At 40.5% G+C, this 20,072-nt stretch overlaps 1 long non-coding RNA gene across 7 annotated transcripts in view; it reads right to left on the bottom strand.

Moving 5' to 3' along the window:
* Nucleotides 1-1,108: 1,108 nt before the first annotated feature.
* Nucleotides 1,109-20,072, bottom strand: part of LOC113252511 (uncharacterized) — a 90,272-nt gene continuing 71,308 nt past the window's right edge. For all 7 annotated transcript variants that reach the window (XR_008960120.1, XR_008960121.1, XR_008960119.1 and 4 more), the window contains one exon: nucleotides 1,109-3,443. This is a non-coding gene — a long non-coding RNA (uncharacterized LOC113252511). The remainder of the gene's footprint in view (nucleotides 3,444-20,072) is intronic.

The raw sequence follows: 20,072 nt of genomic DNA on the forward strand, positions 1-20,072 counted from the left end.
CTTTGTTTTCTTTGCTGTGTGGGCCAGAGTTTTCCCTGACATTTTCCTTTAAAGGTAGTCTTGATAAGGGTATGAAATCAAGAAATTCCAGTGTGGCAGAAACACTTCCAATTCCCATGAAGTCCCACAAATCTTGACCACATTTATCCTACTGGTATAAATAATCCCAACCAGGAGATGTCCCATTAAACCAGCATCAACACGAATCTTATCTGGATCCACTGTTGCCTGGGCTGATACCCTTTAAATGTCTCATCTTTGCTGCGTTTTCTCTCAAAATCTCGACTTACAAATTCTTGAGTATATCAAGGAAAAAAGTGTTATATAGATCTCCAGTTAAAAATAACACTTTGCTCTAAAGTTCCCTAATAATATTAGAGCATGGATCTTTCTCACAGCTGTCTGAAATTTCTATAAACACTTGTAAAAGTCTCCCCATATTTTGAGATTCTCTCATTACTCAAGAGACCACCTTCCAGTGGCTTCCTGGGTTCTGACGTTTAGAAGAGGAGGTCTTGATCTACTCTATTTGAGATAGCATCTCCTTCTCTGTCAGATTTCAGTTGTGTCCAGGAGAACTCTTGTGATTTAGAATCTAGGCAACATGCTCCAGTTTTATGATATATTTTTATGAGCATATGAACCCATTTGCATCTTTTTCCCTTTCTGTCTTGTTTTTTTAAAACCTAAAACTTCTAAGATTTATCGTTCATCTAGTTTATTCCGCCTGTCTTCTTAAATGTATATATATTTGTAGTTTAAATTAAATGTATATATTCATAGTAACAAATATAGATATTTATAGATGCATATTAATATATTAATTATAAGTTATATAAACATACTGATATATTTATAACTATAATAAATATTTATATAGAAATATATAAAACACACACACACATATATTTGTAGTTTCTTTTAAAAAAATGTCTACTTTTCCTATCATGAAAGTGAGATTAAGCCTGTGTTTTTCTAAGCAGGTCAGTCCTTTCCTCCTTGCCTTCCTGAGAAAATCTAGCCAGAAATCCTTTAGTTTTAAAATAATTTCATCAACTTTCTATTCCACTTAGGAGAATTTCCTATTATTTAAATAAATTTTAATGAATGATCTCATTTCTTTTTATTTAATAAAAAAATCCTTCTTTTATATAGGCAAGGGTTCCCTTATATGGAGAATTAGGTTTCTAAATCCAAGAGCTATAGTCAGAGGATACATAGGCAATCTTGGGTCATGTCCTGGGAGGTGACTGCAGATAAACCACATGAATTCAAGTTTGTTTGTTTGTTTCACAGGCCCATTTCATGGTTCCGTTCACAGTTCAAATGCTCCATAAGACAAATGGATGTCTTCCAAGACCAAGTATTGGCAAGGTCTAACCAACCTTGCTGGAAAAAAAAAAAATGGCAAAACCCACAAATGTCTCAACCCTTGTGCAAACAGAAAGTTCAAATTGTCAGTTGGATTCACTGGAAGCCTGACCTATCTAGTGTGAGGATTTATCATGACTAACAAAAGACATCAGGCAGGCATGATGCATATTCCACATAAGGGTCCAGGAAACCTTGGACTGAGAGATATCCTAAGTCCCTTTTTCCAGATGAGAAAATACTCTGGTTTTGTAGTGGTGAGAGCTGGCCATGTGCGGAGCAAGTTAGCACAGGGAGTAGCCAAGTATGGGGGTCTACCAGTTGGTGGATCTTGGTCTTCTGCTAGTCCTCTTCTAGCTGCAGTATACGGTCCATTATTCAGTCTGGCAGAGGCCCCTAATCTAAAGGGTTATGTATAATAAGCAACCTAGAAGAGTATTGTTCAGAAAAATAAAATAACGCACCACACATATAATTTTAAATTTTCTGGAGGCATATTTTTTTTTAAGTTTTAAAAAATGAAATTCATGTGTTTCTCCAAACATATCCAAACTAATTCAGCATGTAATCCAAATGAATTAATGAGGTGTTTTACATTCTTTTTCTGTGTCGTCTTTGAAATACCGTAGGACACATCTTACTTGGACTAGCCACGTTTCGAGTGCTCGATAGTCACATGTAACCTGCAGCTACACGTCCTAGTGACATTTTTCCACTAGCACCACCGTCTCTTACATACATGTGATTTCATTACTATTAAGATGTCCCCTGAGTAAGGGCAGATGCTCTTCCCCAGAGTCGCTGGCAAGACCGATGTTTGCTGAGTCTAATAATACAGACTGTATTCTCAGGTTGCTTCACGCTGTGTCCGGATTGAGCGCCAGCCCGGTCCAGTCTCCTGAAGGATAGCTCCCTCTAGCGTCTCAACTTGGGTTAGCAAATCGTTTTCAGCCTAACGTAGAGCGGCTCTAAATGCCATGTCAGCATTTTTCCTTCTTCCACCAAGGATTCACCATCCGTAGAACGTCTAAGAACTAATTTCCAAACAGTTTCAAGACTTTCGGTGGAGGAAATCCAATCAGTAGACTTAGTAACCCTTCCGCATAGCTAGGGGAGAATTTTTGGGTCAAAACAATCTAGTAGTCACAGCAGAGAGGACTTTGGAGGGGGGCAGGGGGTGAGTTATGAAAGGCTTTGAATGCAGTGCAGAAATGTGTGCATTAATGCAGTGAAGTGCTTTTGGACCCTCGGCGACCACTTCCCTTTGTCCGTGAGCTCCACCGAGATGATTCCTCAATTTGAACATTTATCTGATATCCGTCACCCAAGTCACGATGGGCGTTTCTGGTTTCAGGACTGTCCGGAGCTTTCCCATGGTAGGCGCAATTCCTACCGATGGCCACCAGCAAGCTCACGGTTATGCTTCTAAATGGCTGCACCGAGCAGCTGCATCGAACTTTTTTCAAGTCTCAAACCCCTGCTTTCTCCACGAAGTAGCATTGATTTCTGCCCAAAGCTCCAGTCTGTGTGTGTCCTAGTTGCTTACACTTCCGCAGTCATTCGTGCAGGGGGGGTCGTAAGGCTCAAGGGGCAGGGCCTGATTGGCAGCCCTTTATAAATCTTTAATTTGTTTGCTTCCGTCAGGGCACAATTCAATCTCCGATTTCTTTCTGGTGACTCTGTGAATAGGCCTAACAAGATCCCCAAATGGGAGATACGGTTTTGCCAGAACTCAAACAGTTTCTCCATTCTCGGGACTCTAGGGGCAGGGTCAAGATCAGATCATAAATTATTTCTCACCCGATGAGGAAAGCTCTCCGTGGTTCTAGCTCATGTTATTTTTCAGAGGCCGAGGTGAGTCTGGAATTGGAACGGAGTTTGTCCGCCGTGCTCTATTGGCAAACGGCGGGTCTCCATCTCCAAGTGTCCCGTGCTGCTTCCTCGCAGGAGGCCATTGTGTGTCGTCGATGTTACCAACTCACTGTCCATGGGGATTAAGACCAAGTGCAACCGCGCTGGACTGGGACAGTCCACTGGTGAACACATGAACACAAACTGTTCTTGACTGGCTTCTGAAATAAGAATAGAAAAGAAAACCTGAGCTAAATCCGTATTGCATACTAGTCTCCTTTGGCCCATTGCCTTTCCGTGCAGGGTGTGTGTGTGTGTGTGTGTGTGTGCGCGTGTGTAAGTAATCCTATCTACAGTGCATCTGAGGCAATTGGTAGGTCCACCTAGATGAATATTCCCAATTGTCCACTATCAGGATCTGCAAATCATCTGCTTTGCCTTTTGGCTTGAAAGGGCTGTTAAAAAGAGAATTAATGGAGATCAATACGCCTGCTTCAACCATTAATGCTAACTAAAGCATTAATCTCCTCTTGCACTCCTGGAATTCTATATTGTTTAATATTTTCTACAGAGGAGGGCTTGGGAATAGCAAAGACTGTCATTTAGCATTTCCGTTGAAACCAGGCTGAGGGTGGGCATGGAACCCATACAATTTAAGGATGGGGGGCGTTATCATCCTCCATTCACGCATGGCATTCATCCCAACTATGCATTTCAGCAAAGGTGACGCAACCAGAGAAAACCCTTTCGTCAGGGTTTCCACACTGGAGTTTAACCTCCATCTGATATTATCTATCACCGCATGTTACGCTGAGCTTCACCTTTAAGCCTCTTGGGTGCCCCATCCACCCCCACCACCCCCACACAGGGATTATGGGTCCCAAGAGCAATCATTCTAAATATTTTAGTTATTTGCCAGAAGCCACTCCACCTGCATCATTTCCTAGTTCCTTGGATTCCCCCTCTGAGAGTTGGGTGAGCAAACCCTACACCTGCAATTTGCTTTTAAAATGTTACGGTTTTAACTGAGGGAGTAAATACTCAAGTTTTTTCCATTCCCAGTCACGATCTTTCTCATTGGATTTGTGCTCATCCACGTTAGGTGACAGGCAGTGAATCTGAAGGGGCTCTGAGGTTTGTGGGTGTCACAGCTGGAGCTGAAGCTGGGTTTTCCTCTCAGGCCACAAGATGATGCCACCAACACCCTACTAGGGATCCTCTCCAGTGCTTCCTCTTTTTGTCCTGCCTTTTCAACAGGAATAAAACAACTCCAGCAGACTACGTCAGCTAGTACGTCTTGCTTCCTTCTTTATAATTTTCCCCTTAGTCTTAACTTTCTTTTGGGTAGCACGGACCTTTGAGCTGCCAACGGATCTCCTGCACAGTACCCGAGCTTTACTGTCTCTTGAGTCTTTCCTTGACCCCTAGATAGCACTATAACGTGAGGAGCCCAATTTGGGGAGCAACGCGAATCATAGTATTTACCATGGTTTGGGTCAACAGTATCCAATTAGATGTACCCATTTTCTTGATGGCGGTGATGGTTTCCGGAGTGTTTATCGTGACCAAAACTTTAAATACGTGTTGTGGGCCAATTCTATCTCAAAGCCGTTACGTAGGTACATTGCTCCAATGGTCATTGCACTCATTGAAAGTTGCATTTACCTTTATCATTCCTACTGCTTCAGAGGGATGGTTTCAGCTTGCCCAGCACGGGGCATGATGCATAATTATCAATGGATGTGAGACACAAGCAACAATGTGCACAGCCTCTGGAAGGCTCCAAACCTGCAAAGCTTCCTCAGTGTCCCTTCCCACACCAGACACACCTTGGCTTTGGAGTTTGTCAGGAATATAACTTCCATGCTTGACCACGGCTTCAGCCTGTGATTTGCAAGATAATTTAACACACACACTCGAGATGGACCAGGGTATAATGCTAAAATCATTTCTAAATTAGTAATCAGTGCATAGCAAACCCTTTCAGGACCCTCATTTATCTTTTAGCTAGCATATTCGATCAGTCGATATTTGCAAAGAATTCTGGTCAGGGTCAAACTTCTTCAGAGATCCCCAAGGAGGGAGGAATAAATTACAGGCCCATGGTTACCCTTTCACATAATAGCTAAAAGGCCATTATGTGGAAAGATTCTCCCTGAAATCTAATTCTTGCCTCAGCCAGGTCAATTTAGGAAGACTGGACTGCCAGCAGCCGGCTCGCTAATGCTGCCCAAACAGAAAAAAGCTTGTGGTTTTGAGTAAGGTCCAGACTGTGCTTGCCACCTCTATAGAAACAGATGCTGTTCTGTGTGAGAACCACCACTTGCCCATGGACAAAGCTCCCATGGGCTGCTGGTGGACAGGGAAATCGTCAGTATTTCTTTTCCTCTGTTGATGCTGCAATAGGTGGCTTCTAAGGTGACCCCCAATGATCCCTGCCCCTGGGTACAAGTCTATGTAGTCCCTTCCCTGTATGTGTGGGGACTGGCCTAGAAATTTGTTTCTAGCCCCCAGAATATAGCAAAGGTGAGGGGTTATCACTTCTGTGATGAAGTTACGTAACAATGTAACTTTCATCATCTTAGTAGATGCTTGCTTTCTCTGACTTGGATGAAGCAAGGTGCCATGCTGGGGAGGCTGTCATGCCAAGGGCAACTTCTAGCCAGCAGCCAGCTCGGAACTGAGACCTTCAACCTAACAGCCCAAGTGAAAAAATCCTGGCAGTGACTAGAAAAATGAGCTCAGAAACCAGTTCTTTCCCAGTCAAGACTTCAGATGAGACCACAACCCTGGCTGACAATAGGGTTGTCAAGTTTGTGAGAAAACCTAAAGCAGAGGACCTAGCTGAGTTCAAATTCCTGAACTACAAAAACTGTAAGATGATAAACTTTGTTGATTTGGCTACTGAGTCTGTGGCAAGTTGATACAGAGAAATAAATAATGAATACAGGCACAATCTCAGAAGTATAAAGGCAAAATACATACATTCTGACTTTCCCCTCTGCTCATTTTATGGTTCTTTTCCATTCAGCTTTGAAGATGAGCTCATTCACTGAGAAGATCAGGACCCGAGGCAAATAGTTTGAAAAGTAAAACTGCTTCCTAGGTCAAGAAGAAAAGGGTGCTGCTTCCTAGGTTAAGAAGGAAGTAGTTAAAAGTGGAGAGATTGTGCCAGAACACAGAGAGCAGATTATGACTGATGTTGGCCCCAAATAACTAAGTCACTGAATATGATCTGGATCTGCCCATTAGATTAAACCTTCCAGATCAGTAGTGACCAAAGTGTAGCAGGCTCTTCTCAGCACTGGCTTTAGGATGGGAGTCGGGGGAGAGGGCCTACTATGAGAAAAATGGGCAAGCACATTTCACAGTGGTGTAATGTATATGGGAAGCGAAGGGAAGGAGTAGCCTTGGGTATAAATACAATTTAACCTGAATCCTAATGGGAACTTAGGCCCATTGAAATGATATAAAGTTTATAATTAAAAGCATAGATTCCATAGACTTGGCAACTGAAAAACACCAGATGTTGCATTGTGAGCAGAAGGTGATCAATTTAGGCCAAAAAAACGTCCATTTTTTCCAGGAAGTGAGCAAAGAAATATGCTTAATGTGAATTTAAAAATATATGTATATTTAAGAGACAAAGATACCTGGGAAAACCTTAACTATGTTATGACATACTGGATGCTTCCACATTTATCAATTTTATAAGGAATAACACAAGGGCAATTTCCTAGAAAATGCATAAATAATTCCAACAGAAACAAACATCAAGTTTTCAGCTTACTATTATCATCATCAAATATATAAAGATAAAGACACCATTAACTTCACCTCTTGACACTGGGTGTGTCTGTATCTAAATTTTCATGAAGTTCCCTGAACTTTAAAAATTTTAAAGACATTAAAATCTGGCCCTAGCTACAGTTTTATATATGAATATCTTTTTAACATTCTTTTGTGGAATTTTTGGGAGAATGTCAAGTTAGCATGGGAATCCCATCTCCCCTCTTCTTTTTTCCTGCGTCCTGCATCCTGAGGGACATTACCAAAGGAGGTTCAGAATATGGTAAAGAATATAGGTAAACTCAAGACTAAAAAGCAGTAAAATGATAATGTTGAGGCTTTTCTGCTAGACATAATAGAGATACAATCATTGTAAACTAAGAATGTAAGGGTAACCTAGTAACTTTCTCTTTTCTGATGAAGCCATGTCATGTCATTTCTTTCGGATATAACTGGAGAGTGTTCTCTAAGATGTTTAATGAGAAAAAAAAAAATTCATGGCCTAGGGGTTATGAAGGCCAAGCCAAGTAATAAATATGCCATTTGCTAACCTGTTTGTCATTGAATATCAAATCATTTGGAACACCTAGAAAAGTCCCAGGAAAACAGTAGGTCCTCAAGAAATATGTTGAATCACTGAATGCCCATCTGATTAGGATCAAACAGCTATGGCAGAAACATAGCAGGATGTCTCCCTGCCACTGTGCTGCTCCCCAGCGAGGCTGCAGGAGGTGGCCGAGCAGATGAGAAGTCACTGTTATGAATTCTCATTGTACCAGGAACTTCTCATTTACAGAACTTGATGGACGTGAAGTGTCCTTGTCATTTGTGGGATTATCTGTTTATTGTTTATCAGACTATGCTTTGTGTCTAGGATCTGTTTCACGGCCAGAGCTTGCAAATAACTAACTGAACCCCATCCAGCGAAGTCCCTCATTCAGCTTCCTAAGACAGAACTCGCTTAACGTTGGTCCGAACGCTTGTGTTAGTCTATGACAAATGAAATTCACCTTAGAAAAGAAATTTCACGAATCAAAATTCTCTAAGACTGACTTAACCTCTGGTAGTAAATGCACTATTTTGATTCATTAAAATAAATTTCATATTTTTATTTTTATGGTTTTAGAGAATGAGAGAGTTAGAGTGCAAAGGGGGGGAGGGGCAGAGGGAGAGAGAGAATCCCTGAGGGTTAGGGCCCAATCTCACGACCCTGAGATCACGACCTGAGCTGAAATCAAGAGTCCGATGCTCAACAGACTGAGCCACCCAGGAGCCCCTAAAATAACCTTCATATTTTTAAATGACAGTGGGAGCCAGAGTAAGGGGTAGGGGTGTGTGTGTGTGTGTGTGTGTGTGTGTGTGTACTATGTAATGATTTCTTCAATCCAGGAGTCCAAGAGCTACAGGCCTAGGATAGGATGGATTTTTCATACATTAATCTTGGTTATATGAGGATATTTATTTTCAGGCTTTGTTATTGTTTGGGTCCTTATTCAGAGATTCATGGCTTTTGTATGTCTGCTCTACACTTTTCCAAGGCTGTGCTTTATGACAGAGTTCTGAGGCTTCAGCCTACTGAGCGAGTGTGTGTGTGTGTGTGTCTGTGTGTGCACGTATATAAGTGTGTGTGTTAACACTAGCAGGCTCTGCCTACGAGTCCTCCATGGGCAGGTAGAAGGCTAATTTATACATGGCCTGTGGCTTTGTCAACATCTCCTCCTGACAAAGAACGAGCTTCTACTTATGGCTAGCTGGAAGAATAGACTTAGGGTAAAGTAGAACACCTGCCCTCCAGTTACTATCAGTAAATATAACTTGGTTCCTTGAAATTCACAAAGACTGTAGTTGAGTGAAATGACACATTTAGACCTGAACTGGTTTAATGTGTCCATTTCCCTGGGTGCTCGAAACTCGCTCGTTATATTGATCCAGAGGAGGACTGAACCAGGAACCCAGCCTTCTGACACCATCATGAGACCCTTTTTCTAAGACATAGTTTTCCATCACCGTCATTACAATTTTGAGGGATGTTTTAACATGTACGATGAAACCTATGTGATTTAGTGTAAAATGCTGACAACATGATGTGCTTTTCACAGGGTCTGTGATGCTGCTGGGGAAAGTTTTTCTCAGGAGAAGGGAGGATAATTATGTTTTTCTTTGAGCATTGATTTTGATGGCATCTTTAGCACGTGGCCAAGTGGTAGGGTAAATGTGCTCCCCTCACTGTACTGACCGATGGAGAAAAAGAAGTCAATTCTACTGTCCCTTCTAGCAACTTTATGCAAACTAGATTTCATCTTGTATTCTGTATCTTTAACTTTACCTGATTTCCCCCACTTACTTATTATTTTAATTTCATTGTACCTCATATACTTTGAAAGTTGCCATAAATCTACTTTTTGAAGAAACTAAGATAACTCCTATTTTTTGTAAAGATTTTACTTATTTGATAGAGTGAGAGAGACAGACAGTGTCTGCCAGCAGGGCGAAGGGCAGAGGGAGAGAGAGAGAATCTCAAGCAGACTCTGTGCTAAGCATGGAGCCCCACGTGGGGCTTGATACCATGACCCTGAGACCATCACCTGAGACAAACCCAAGAGTTGAACACTTAAGTGACCGAGCCACCCAGGTGCCCCTGGATAACTAACATTTAAAACATCAGGAAAAATATATATGTGTAAATAAATTGTGTCCAATGCTTTTTAATATATGAACGTTTAAAATACAAATAAATACAGATTTCATTTTAGAAATAAATATGCATTATATTAAATATAAATAAATACAAACATTTAAAACATACACATAAATTTAGGATACATATTTTTAAGCATTGGACACAACTGTTAAAATATTTATGAGGTGGTCATGGAGACAAAATTATAAAGAGTTAGGAATATGAAGAGGCTGATAGTTTAAATAAAATCCAAGCATCATTTCATTAGAAGAAGAACAGGTAAACTTCCAGACAGAGGAAAACAAATACGGTATTTACACGTCTCTCTACTCCTCTGCTTTTCTGTTAACTCTGAATACACCAAGGGTAAATATTATTGAAGATAATTACTTGCCTTGGGAAATATCATGGGTGTTTTTCCCCCTCAAACACAAACAATAGCCTGTTCTATTCCATCACACAATTTCTAAAATCAATCTTGTGAGGAGACAGCATGGTCTTCAGCAATGGTTAGGATGCAGGACACTGACTTAAATTAAGCCTCGAGATGCCTGAAAAAATGACTCCTGGGAGTGAAAAACTTGGAAGGTCAATAATCCTTTACATACTCACGAAATAGAAAACTTGCTCCTAAAAAAATAACTCATTTCCTCAACAACAAGGAGAAAGTAGAGAGGATTTTAGGATAAATATTTTCTTGTACTTCTGGTTGTTTCTGTGACAACTTCCATCACCCTTTAGAACAAGACAGTCCCTAAATGCAAACTTTTTAAAATAAAGCTGCTGCACTTTTTCTCCCCCAAGATTTTAAGTCCTATCCACACCCAATGTGGGATTTGAACTCGGAACCCCGAAATCAAGAGTTGCATGCTCTACTGACTGAGCCAGCCAGGCGCCCCTGCTGCACTTGCTTATGGAAAACAAACCAACCAACCTAAACATTTATAAGTACTGTAATGCAAAGGCAAAGTATTTTTCCCCGAGATGTTGGAGAATTACCTTCGTACTTTTGAAGAGAATTCATATATAAATTGATTGACCTATGGTTTGCCTTTTCTGAAGCGAAGGACATCAGTCATCACGTGGCTGCAGTTATTTGGCATGATCTACAGATATGAGCCCTTGTGTTAGGAATAACGAAATACAGTGGTAACATGCTATACATATACATACACACATGTATTGATATGCATTTCTTTAGAGTGTAGGAAATTCTAAAAACACTTGGAAAATCAACACTCCAAAATTCTTGATACATTTCTTCCAATATTTGTGGAGTGCAAATCATTAAGTTCAACTACATTTGAGTCAAGAATATGTTTATCACAGATAGTGCTAGAATTACACTTTCAAAAATTGGGCAAAATCAAGTGTTTGTGAGGACGCGAAGCAGCAGAAACTCTTGCCCGCTGCTTATGGGAGCATTGTATTCATACAACCATTTTGGAGAAAAGTTTGACACTAAGATTAGAGAAAATTGTCCAGATTATACTTGAAGAAATATAGCTGAAAGATCAAGAAATAAGATTTTTTCCAGTTCATTAATTTGTTTTGTGAAATAGCTTTAATTATACAAACACAAAGAGACTGATGCGATCACTTGAATTGTCCTTCATACCAGGATTACAGCCGAGTGTCCCGTAGCACTTTGACATTTTGGATATTACTTTAGTCTTTGGGATACAAAGCTTTAGATAAAAGAGGGACGGATTAGAGAAAAGAGCTAAATATCAACCATTCTCAGTAAAGAATAGTCATTTATAATGTAGAAAAGAGATCCTTGATTGACAGCAAAAAGAAATTAAGCAAAAGAGAAGAGTATTTTGAGCTCAGAATTTCCCAAGATCAGAAGTCCGAGCTGCAAGATTGAGAGGGCTAAAAGCTGAATTGTGTGGCTAAACTTTTATTTTAATCCCTGAATTTCATGAGAAAAAGAAAGCTTCTGAGAGCAAAAAGATGTGAATGAACTGAAATTATGATTTAAAAGAAATGAGAATGACTTCTTTCCTGAAGTTTCTTTGGCAAATGGTGCTGGGGAAACTGGATACCAATATGCAAAAGAATGAAATATTTGACCCTTATTTTATACCATACAGGAAAACCAACTCAACAGATTTAGGATTCAAACAAGGACTTGAAACTAAGAAACTCCTAAAAGAAAACAGAGGAAAAGATGCATGACATTGGTGTTGGCAATGGTTTCTTAGACGGAACAAGGAAAGCACAGGCAACAAAAGAACAGACAAGTGGGACTACATTAAACTAAAAAGCTTCTGTGCAATGATCGACCATGAAAAAGCTACAGAACAGGAGAAAATATTTGCAAACCATCTCTCTGATAGGGGTGAAGCTCCGAGACATACAAGGTACTTCCACAACTCAAGAGCAAAATAAATAATCCTAAATGCGCCGATTAACAAATGGACAAAAGAATAGACATTTCTCCAAAGCAGACATACAAATGGCCAAGAGGAATATAAAAAGATGCTTACCATCACTCATCATCAAGAAAATGCAAATCAGTATCACCCCACTCCAGGTAGGATGATTATTATCAAAAAAGAAAAGATAAATGTTGGTTAGGATGTGGAGAAAAGGGAACCCTTGTGCGCTGCTGGTAGGAATGAGAAATGGTGCAGCCATTATGGAACACAGACCGTATGGAAGTTCCTCAAAAGTAAAAAATAGAACTACCCTATGAGCCCACTTCTGAATATATACCCCAGATAATTAAAATTAGACTTGAAGAACTACCTCCACACCCATATTAATTTTAGCATTATTCACAATAGCCAAGATATGATACAACCTAAATGTCCATGAGCAGATGAATGCCTAAGGAAAATGCGGTATAGACCTACAATGGAATGATAGCCTTAAAAAGGAGGAACCGCTGCCATATGCAACAACACGGATGAACCTGGAGGACATTATGCTGAGTGAAATAAGCCAGATGCAGAAGGACAAAAATACTGTATGATTCCACTTATATGATGCATCTAAAATAGGAGCATAAAAATGGTAGAAGGCTGGTTGCCAGGGGCTGAGGGCAGGGAGAAATGGGGAGCTGCTAATCAATGGGCATAAAGTCTCAAGTATGCAAGATGAGTAAGTTCTAGAGATCAGTACATTAGGCCTATAGTTAATACTGAATCATGCACTTAATAAATAAAATAGATCTAGTGACAAATTATAGAATAGTTTTTATTCAAACAAATTCTGAGATAGATTTCGAGGAAGAATTTGGGTTTTTTTTTTTGAGTGAATGAGAAATTATACAATATCTCTAAGAGTCCGTTAAAAATGAATTATCGAAAACAGGAGTTAATGCCACATGCTATTAGCTGGACATGATACTTAACTATTCACTTGGGAAACAAGGTGAAAAAGAAAATGAGTATCAGAAGGAAACATACTCTGACCTATTAATTGCTTTTCAGTGAAATAAACCAACATTTTATCTCACTTTAAAGAAAGCTAAGGACACACGAATGCAATAACACCAAGGAAGAAATTTCTTCAGACACAAACTATTTTTAGAAGATGATTTAATCAGTTTGATTTCTTAGATCTGATTTGATTGACAGTGATTCAGATGATCCCCTGACAAGCCAGGTGACTAACCTGCCACAGAAGGAGTTATTTTAGGGAGACAGACAGAACATGATCGCTTTTCTCATGATGGCACTCATGACTCTGACTTCTCTTGGTGCTGGCTTCTGCCCATGCAGGCCTGGGATAAAAGCTTGAAGACTCGTCCATTCACACACAGTGCTAACACACGGAGAGGCTGATCCTTCACCATCATTTTATTAGCAAAAATCTCCGAAGAGTGAAGGGATGTTGAAGTTCTCTTGGGTGGTGGTTAGTCTCCAAAGATAGCCACCTGCCACTGCTTTCCTCCTGTTTCCACATACTGCTTCTCACATCAAGAAATGGCATACAGTTTACCCCATCCCCAGCCCTCTTGAATTCGGGTTGTCCTTCGTGACTTCCTTGACCACGAGAGTGTCATGGAATCGATGTTCTGGGATTTTGGAGGCTAGTGACAAGAAGCTGGCAGATTCCATCTTGTTCTGGGGAAAACCAGGCCATGTAAGGATTCTTGGCCGCCTCTCAGATGTTCCACCCATCCTCAGCTGAGATGCCTGACACGTGAGCTTCCAGTTCCAGCCACTGTTTGACGGCAGCTGTCGGTGAGACCCCAAGTGTGAACTGCCTTGTTGAGCCCAGTCAATGCACGTGACTGTGACGAACGATCAAGTATTGTGTGAAACCCCTATGTTTGGGGGTGGTAGGTTATGCGGATATGGAACCAAACATCTTTAGCATTTTATCCTATCCATTCAGCATTTAAAAATCTCCAAAATATCTTCTTGGCATGTTTCGTGTTGTTGTTCATCTCATTAGCACCCTGTTAAATGATATGCCAAGAGCGTGTCTACTCCGGGCTACGTTTCATGTGTAGGTGTATGTTTTCTGCAGGGCTGTCAACGCGATGATGCTACAAGCCTCTAAATTCCTTCAAGACGGTGCACACATTACTTTCTGGCGTGCTTTGATTATATCCCCTCTGCTGTCTGTCCCTGGACTATTTATAGTAAAAACTGTTGTAGTGAAGAAAGGCAAAAAAAAAAAGAGCCTACAAATAATATCAAAGCAAAATATGAATTTCTCTCTCTTCCTGTCATATTAGCCATTAATAACGCAATCTGTTGATTCTCTCCTAAGATCAATTTCCTCAAAATATACTACCGCTTCTCCTGTGTAAGACTGAAATATCGGCTTCAATTTGCATTTTTCCTGATTACCGGTGAGGCTGAACATTTTCTTGCCACGTGTTTATTGCTTTTCAGGTGAACTGCTGATACACGTTTTGTGCATTACCGATTTTTAGGATTTCTTTCTACTGGCTGCTTGAATAAGCTGTAAAGACACCCTTTGTGTCTTAGATTTTGAATCTGTTTATAACTTATTGTGCAGATACAGCTGGATTTCCTTTATGATTGTGCTGCTTTAAGAAAATCTTCTTTATCCTAATATCCTCAGGATAATTATCTATATGTTTCCTAGACATTTTAGATTAGCTTTACTCATCCGGTGGTTAGAATATTTGGTCTTGACTTCGGTACGTAACATGAGCAAGGAATATATATATTTTTTCCTCTGGCTGTTGAGTTTTCCCATTAGCATTTAATAAGAAGTCATCATTTCCAGTGATTTGTAACACTGCCTCTTTCAGAAACCAGGTCTATACACACACCCGAGTATGTGTCTGAGGTCAGCAGGGCCTTGTTTGGTCTCTTTCTCTATGAATACCGTGGTCCTTTAAAATGTAGTATTTAAAAATTGTGTCTAGTTCTCTCACAGCATGTTTTGCTATGATGAATGGAAGTCTTTGGTGTTTGATATTTTGATTTTGATTAATGAATAATTAATTATTGTTTTTCACTTTGGCATATCAAAGGGACTGGTGCATCTGGCCAAAGGCAGTGATGCTGATGCTGGACTGCCTGATTTTTAACCCCAGCTCGACCACTTGGGCGTTGAGTGACTTACAATTCTACTCATTTTCGCTTTACGCAGTCTGGACCTAAGTTAATAAAAGCAATAATGTTTACGGTTATACTGCTAATTGACTTTAATATCTCTTTTGACTCTATTATTGGCTCGTTTTTCTGTGTGGCAGACATTGCAGACTTGAGATAGTAAGTATTTCAGTTCAATGAAAGTGTTATGATTAATCTTGATAGGTGAGAGGGAGTTTTGCTAAATGACATAGGTATTATTATGTTGTGATCGCTCCAGCAGGGGAACCGGGAAGAACGGTATCTTTAAGCCGAAATTGAAATATATTTTTCCACTGTACCGTGTCACTCACGTTACCCCCTGCCCTCCCCCCCCCCCAAGTTTCAGCATGTTTAGTATCACATTTTTCTCAGGCCGTCACCTCTGTACACACTGCTGATACTCTGTTTTAGTACAAAAAGAATGGTTTTCCAGTTTAACCATGATTTCTGAAATCCTGATGACTTTTTATGGGGATAAATAAATCCCCCCACAAATGTATAAATCCTCTGTTAATATTGGTTCTCATGTGGAAGGATTCCACTTCCAAAAACCCATGTGACTTTCAGAAGTCAAGTGACTTGTGATGACACGTGGCAGAAGTGACCTCTGCTTCTGGATCAGAGAGTTTAATTGTTGGTGTGAAACCCTCCTGAGACTTTTTTCCCCCTTTGGCAATAGTTGCAAAGATGGCTGTCCCACTGGCCTGCGTCTCTGGTGACGGATGCGCAGAGCCACCTGCTGCATGGACTGGGGGAAAATATCCCCAAGCCACTGTGATCTGGGGTTATTTCTTCCCACACCTGGCCCATCCTGACGAGGAGGGGCTGCTTTCATGTGGCATCAACACCAATAGACCGGTAACAGGCAGACTGGAGGTCAACTGATAACAAATACTGTATTAATGATGAAATTTTTGATAAAACTGTGTGTGGTCTGAAATAATTTGGGAGGTAAGAGAGCACAGAACCCATTTTCAGGACACGAAGAGCTGAAAGTGGCAACTGCTTTTTATCCTCAAGTGGTGAAAGATAAAATTCAGGTCTTTGTTCCAGACAGGATGATCGAGCTTATGTAGTGAGGATCAAATCAAGGGTATGGCTTCTACGCGTAGTTAGAACTTCTAAGTGGATTGAAAAGACACATGGATTATTTTTTAGACCGAGAGACAGAATGTGTGTACAATCAAATGCATCTTTTGACAGGTTCTTTTGATAAGGTCATGCTTTTGCTTTTTAGTTATTTCTTAGAGATCCTGAAGTGATTTGGCCATATCTACAGCATATTCCTTTAACAAAATTGCTCTCATTGAATGGATTCTAAAGAAACCTCCAACAATTTTTTTTTTTTAACGTGCTTAATTTATTGGGTCTTCTCACTCTTAAACAAGTTGTTTTTCTTTGTTGGTGTAAATATTTGTTAATTTTCTTTCCAAACTGGTGAGATTCCTTCTGGCGACAAATTGATTTCATCCAGCAGTTACCCAGAATTTCTTACATAGGAGACGTTGACTTTTCAGAGACATTTCCATCATCTTAATAACAAAATCCATACTTAAGCAAATATTTTGCTACATCCTAAGCCTAAGGGTTACTCGTATTGGATATTGCGACTTCCTATGGTACCTTGGGTGTATGTATTTTTGTTTTTAATAATTTCATTTTGGGTTGTTCATTGCTAGTGTATAGAAGTTAAAAGTGATTTTTAAAATACTCTAGTATCCCATTACCTTGTTGAATTAGTTTAATAGTGTTTTTAGTTATTCCTTAGAACTTTAAAAGATCATGCCATCTTTGAATAGAACTTTCTTTCAATCTGTAAGAATTTTGTTACTTTTTGTTGCCTAATTTCCCTAATTAGGTCCTCTAGTACAAGGGCAAATAGATCTTCTTCTAGATCAGTTTTAGGTTCAGAACAAAAGGGGAGGAAGGTACAGCAATTTCCCATATACCGACTCCTATACGAGCGTAGCCTCCCCGTTATCAGTATCCACCATCAGAGAGGTGGATTTAACTGAGGAACCTCGAGTAACACATCATTACCCCCCAAAGTCCGTCGTTTACGTCGGAGTTCATTCTTGGTGTCATACGTTCTATAGATTTGGGAAAATGTATAATGCCATGTATGCATTGTTATAGTATAGATTTGCATTGACGTAAAAATCCCCTGTACTCTGGTGCTCTATTTACCCCTGCCACTCCCAATCCCTGGAAACCACTGATCTTTTTAATGTCTCCATAGCTGCATCTTTTCGAGAGTGTCATATGGTTGGAATCATGAAGTATGCCCTCACAGACTGGCTCTTTCACTGAGCAATATGCACCGAGGTTCTTCCATGTCTTTTAATGACTTGACTGCTTATTTCTTTTTAGCACTGAATGACATTCCATTGTCTGGATGGAACACAGTTTATCTATCCACACCTACTGAAGGACCTCTTGTTGCTTCCAGGTTGTGGCAGTTACAGATAAAGCTGCTATAAACATCCACGTGCAGGTTTTTGTTGGGACGTAGTTTTCAACTCCTTTGGGGGAAATACCGAGGAGTAGGATTGTTGGAACATATTAGAAGGATATGTTTCGTTTTCTAAGAAGTTACTGAACTCTCTCCCGAATTGTCTATACTGTTTTACATTCTCGTCAGCAATGAATGCGAGTTCCTGTTGCTGCACGTCCTCATGAGTATTTGGTGTGGTCAGTGTCTTGGATTGGGTGCATTCTAATAGGTCCGTTTGCATTTCCCTGAGGACACAGGATATGGAACGTTGCTCCATATGCTTATTTGCTATCTGCTTATCTTCTTTGGTGAGATGTCTGTTGATGTCTTTGTCCTGCTTTTTAATCAGGTCGCTTCGTTATTGTTGAGTTGTACGAGTTCTTTGTATATTTTGGGTAACAGTCCTTTCTCAGATGTGCTTTTTGCAAACCTTTTCTCCCTGCATGGGGCTTGTCTTCTCATTCTCTTGACAATGTCATCCGTCCAGTGAGTTTTTAAGTTGTGTTATACTTTACAACTCCAGAGTTTCCATTTATTTATTTCTTTTCAATAAGTTCTATTTTCTGGAGACATTGTCATATCTCCTTTAAATTTTTTGACCTTTAAACATCTTTGATGTCTAATATCTGTGCTCAGAGTTTTAAATTACGTTTTAGTCTGAAAAGTACTGGAATTTGTCTGATGCTGCTTAGACATTACCGCTGGGCCAGCAGCAGCCCGGTCTGGCTCAATGCCTATGCTCAACCTGTCTTGGCCAGATGTTAGCCTCTACCATCTTATGTGCGTATGGCTTACAGTCTCCTACTGTAGTACAAATTTAGGTCTCTGCCCCACGTTCAGACAGGAATTAGCAGTTTGGAAAGCTCTCTCCAACTGCTCCCGGAAGGTCACAGTCTCGGGCATGCCTGCACTACTCCAAGACACCAGGGACGGTTGTGATGTTATTTTAAAGCCCAGTTTCCTAAGGGTTGTCCCTGGATTGCTTACTGCTCAGCCAGTGTTTGGTTAGAGCTGTGCTTGATCCTCTCGTGACACTGAGGCTTCTGTCCTTTGTGACTTGGGGACTGTTTTTACTAACCTCCATGTCACATCGAGTTCTAATTTCCGGAGTGGGTGCAGCCTAGCACTTACGCACAGCCTTCTCAACCCTCAAAGTTGCATGTGAAACCAGCATGGCTCTTAATAGCTGGCTTTCCTTGATGCTGTTCAGCTTCTCAGTGCCCTATCACGGAACAATTAAACACTGCACCAAGGTCCCCGTTGTTTTGTCAATCTCTCTAAGTATGGATATCTCCATAGTCTACCCCAAAGTCCCCTCTGGCAGAGTAGCAGAGTCTCTCGTCTATAGAGCCTGCCTTTCTGGGACATTCTCCTGGAGCTTCTGTAGGAAGAACTTCTATGACATTGTACGGGAGCTGCGGATAAGGACAGTGGCCCCCCTCTCCTGTGTGATACCTTGCTCTAAAAGCAGGTGCTGGATGGCTAGTATAACCTACTTAGCTTGGCTTCTTCCTCTGGCATGAAAATTCCACCTTAAGAGTCACTGGGGCAAAGACAATTAGGGCCAATCATGCTTGGGTTGTTACACTTGGAGTAGGGCTTCCATCCTTTGTGGGGAAAAGGGAGCCTGGTCCTCTCAGCTCTGCCTTCCAGAAAAATAGCTTCTGCCACCCCGAGCTAAAGGAAATCAGCAATGCTTACGCCTTTTGTAAAGAACTATAATCTTAGCCTGTGAGCTACAGGAAGAGGGGGCCCCATATTTTCAGGTGCCCCACACACAGTCGTGCTTTTGACACATGGAGCTGGGAGCACGTGGGTCATGGGTCAAATGCCATAAATTCTGACTATTTTTGTCCCAGCACGCAGACCTTGGTTTCTATATGCCAATACCCATGAAAGGAATCAAGGATTCTTGGAGGAGACAGAGAAACTTCAGGATAAGCCTAGAGCATCTCGTGCCAAAAAGTCAGTGTTTAGAATATTATGGGGACATGTCAGGAGCCAGTTTGCAGGGGTTCCCTGCAGGCAAATCTGGAACAGTCTGAGCCTAAAATCATCGATAGTAACAGAACACGCACTGAATTAAATAAGCAAACAGGAGTCCGTAGTGACAGAACGCTGTCATGGTGAGCAGAAGCCTAATAAATATAGAAATAATGGCTTATTATAAAGTTACTTTTTTGCAACCATCACAGTAATGATTGATGCAGGCAAGTAGCACTAATAGATGCTAAATACAGTGGACACAATTTTAATGAACAGAATATTTACATAATCTCAAAGTATCTCCCCCAAATTATTAATCACAAAAGAAAAA

Source organism: Ursus arctos, unplaced genomic scaffold (genome assembly GCF_023065955.2).
Source record: "Ursus arctos isolate Adak ecotype North America unplaced genomic scaffold, UrsArc2.0 scaffold_19, whole genome shotgun sequence".
Lineage (NCBI taxonomy): Eukaryota > Metazoa > Chordata > Mammalia > Carnivora > Ursidae > Ursus > Ursus arctos.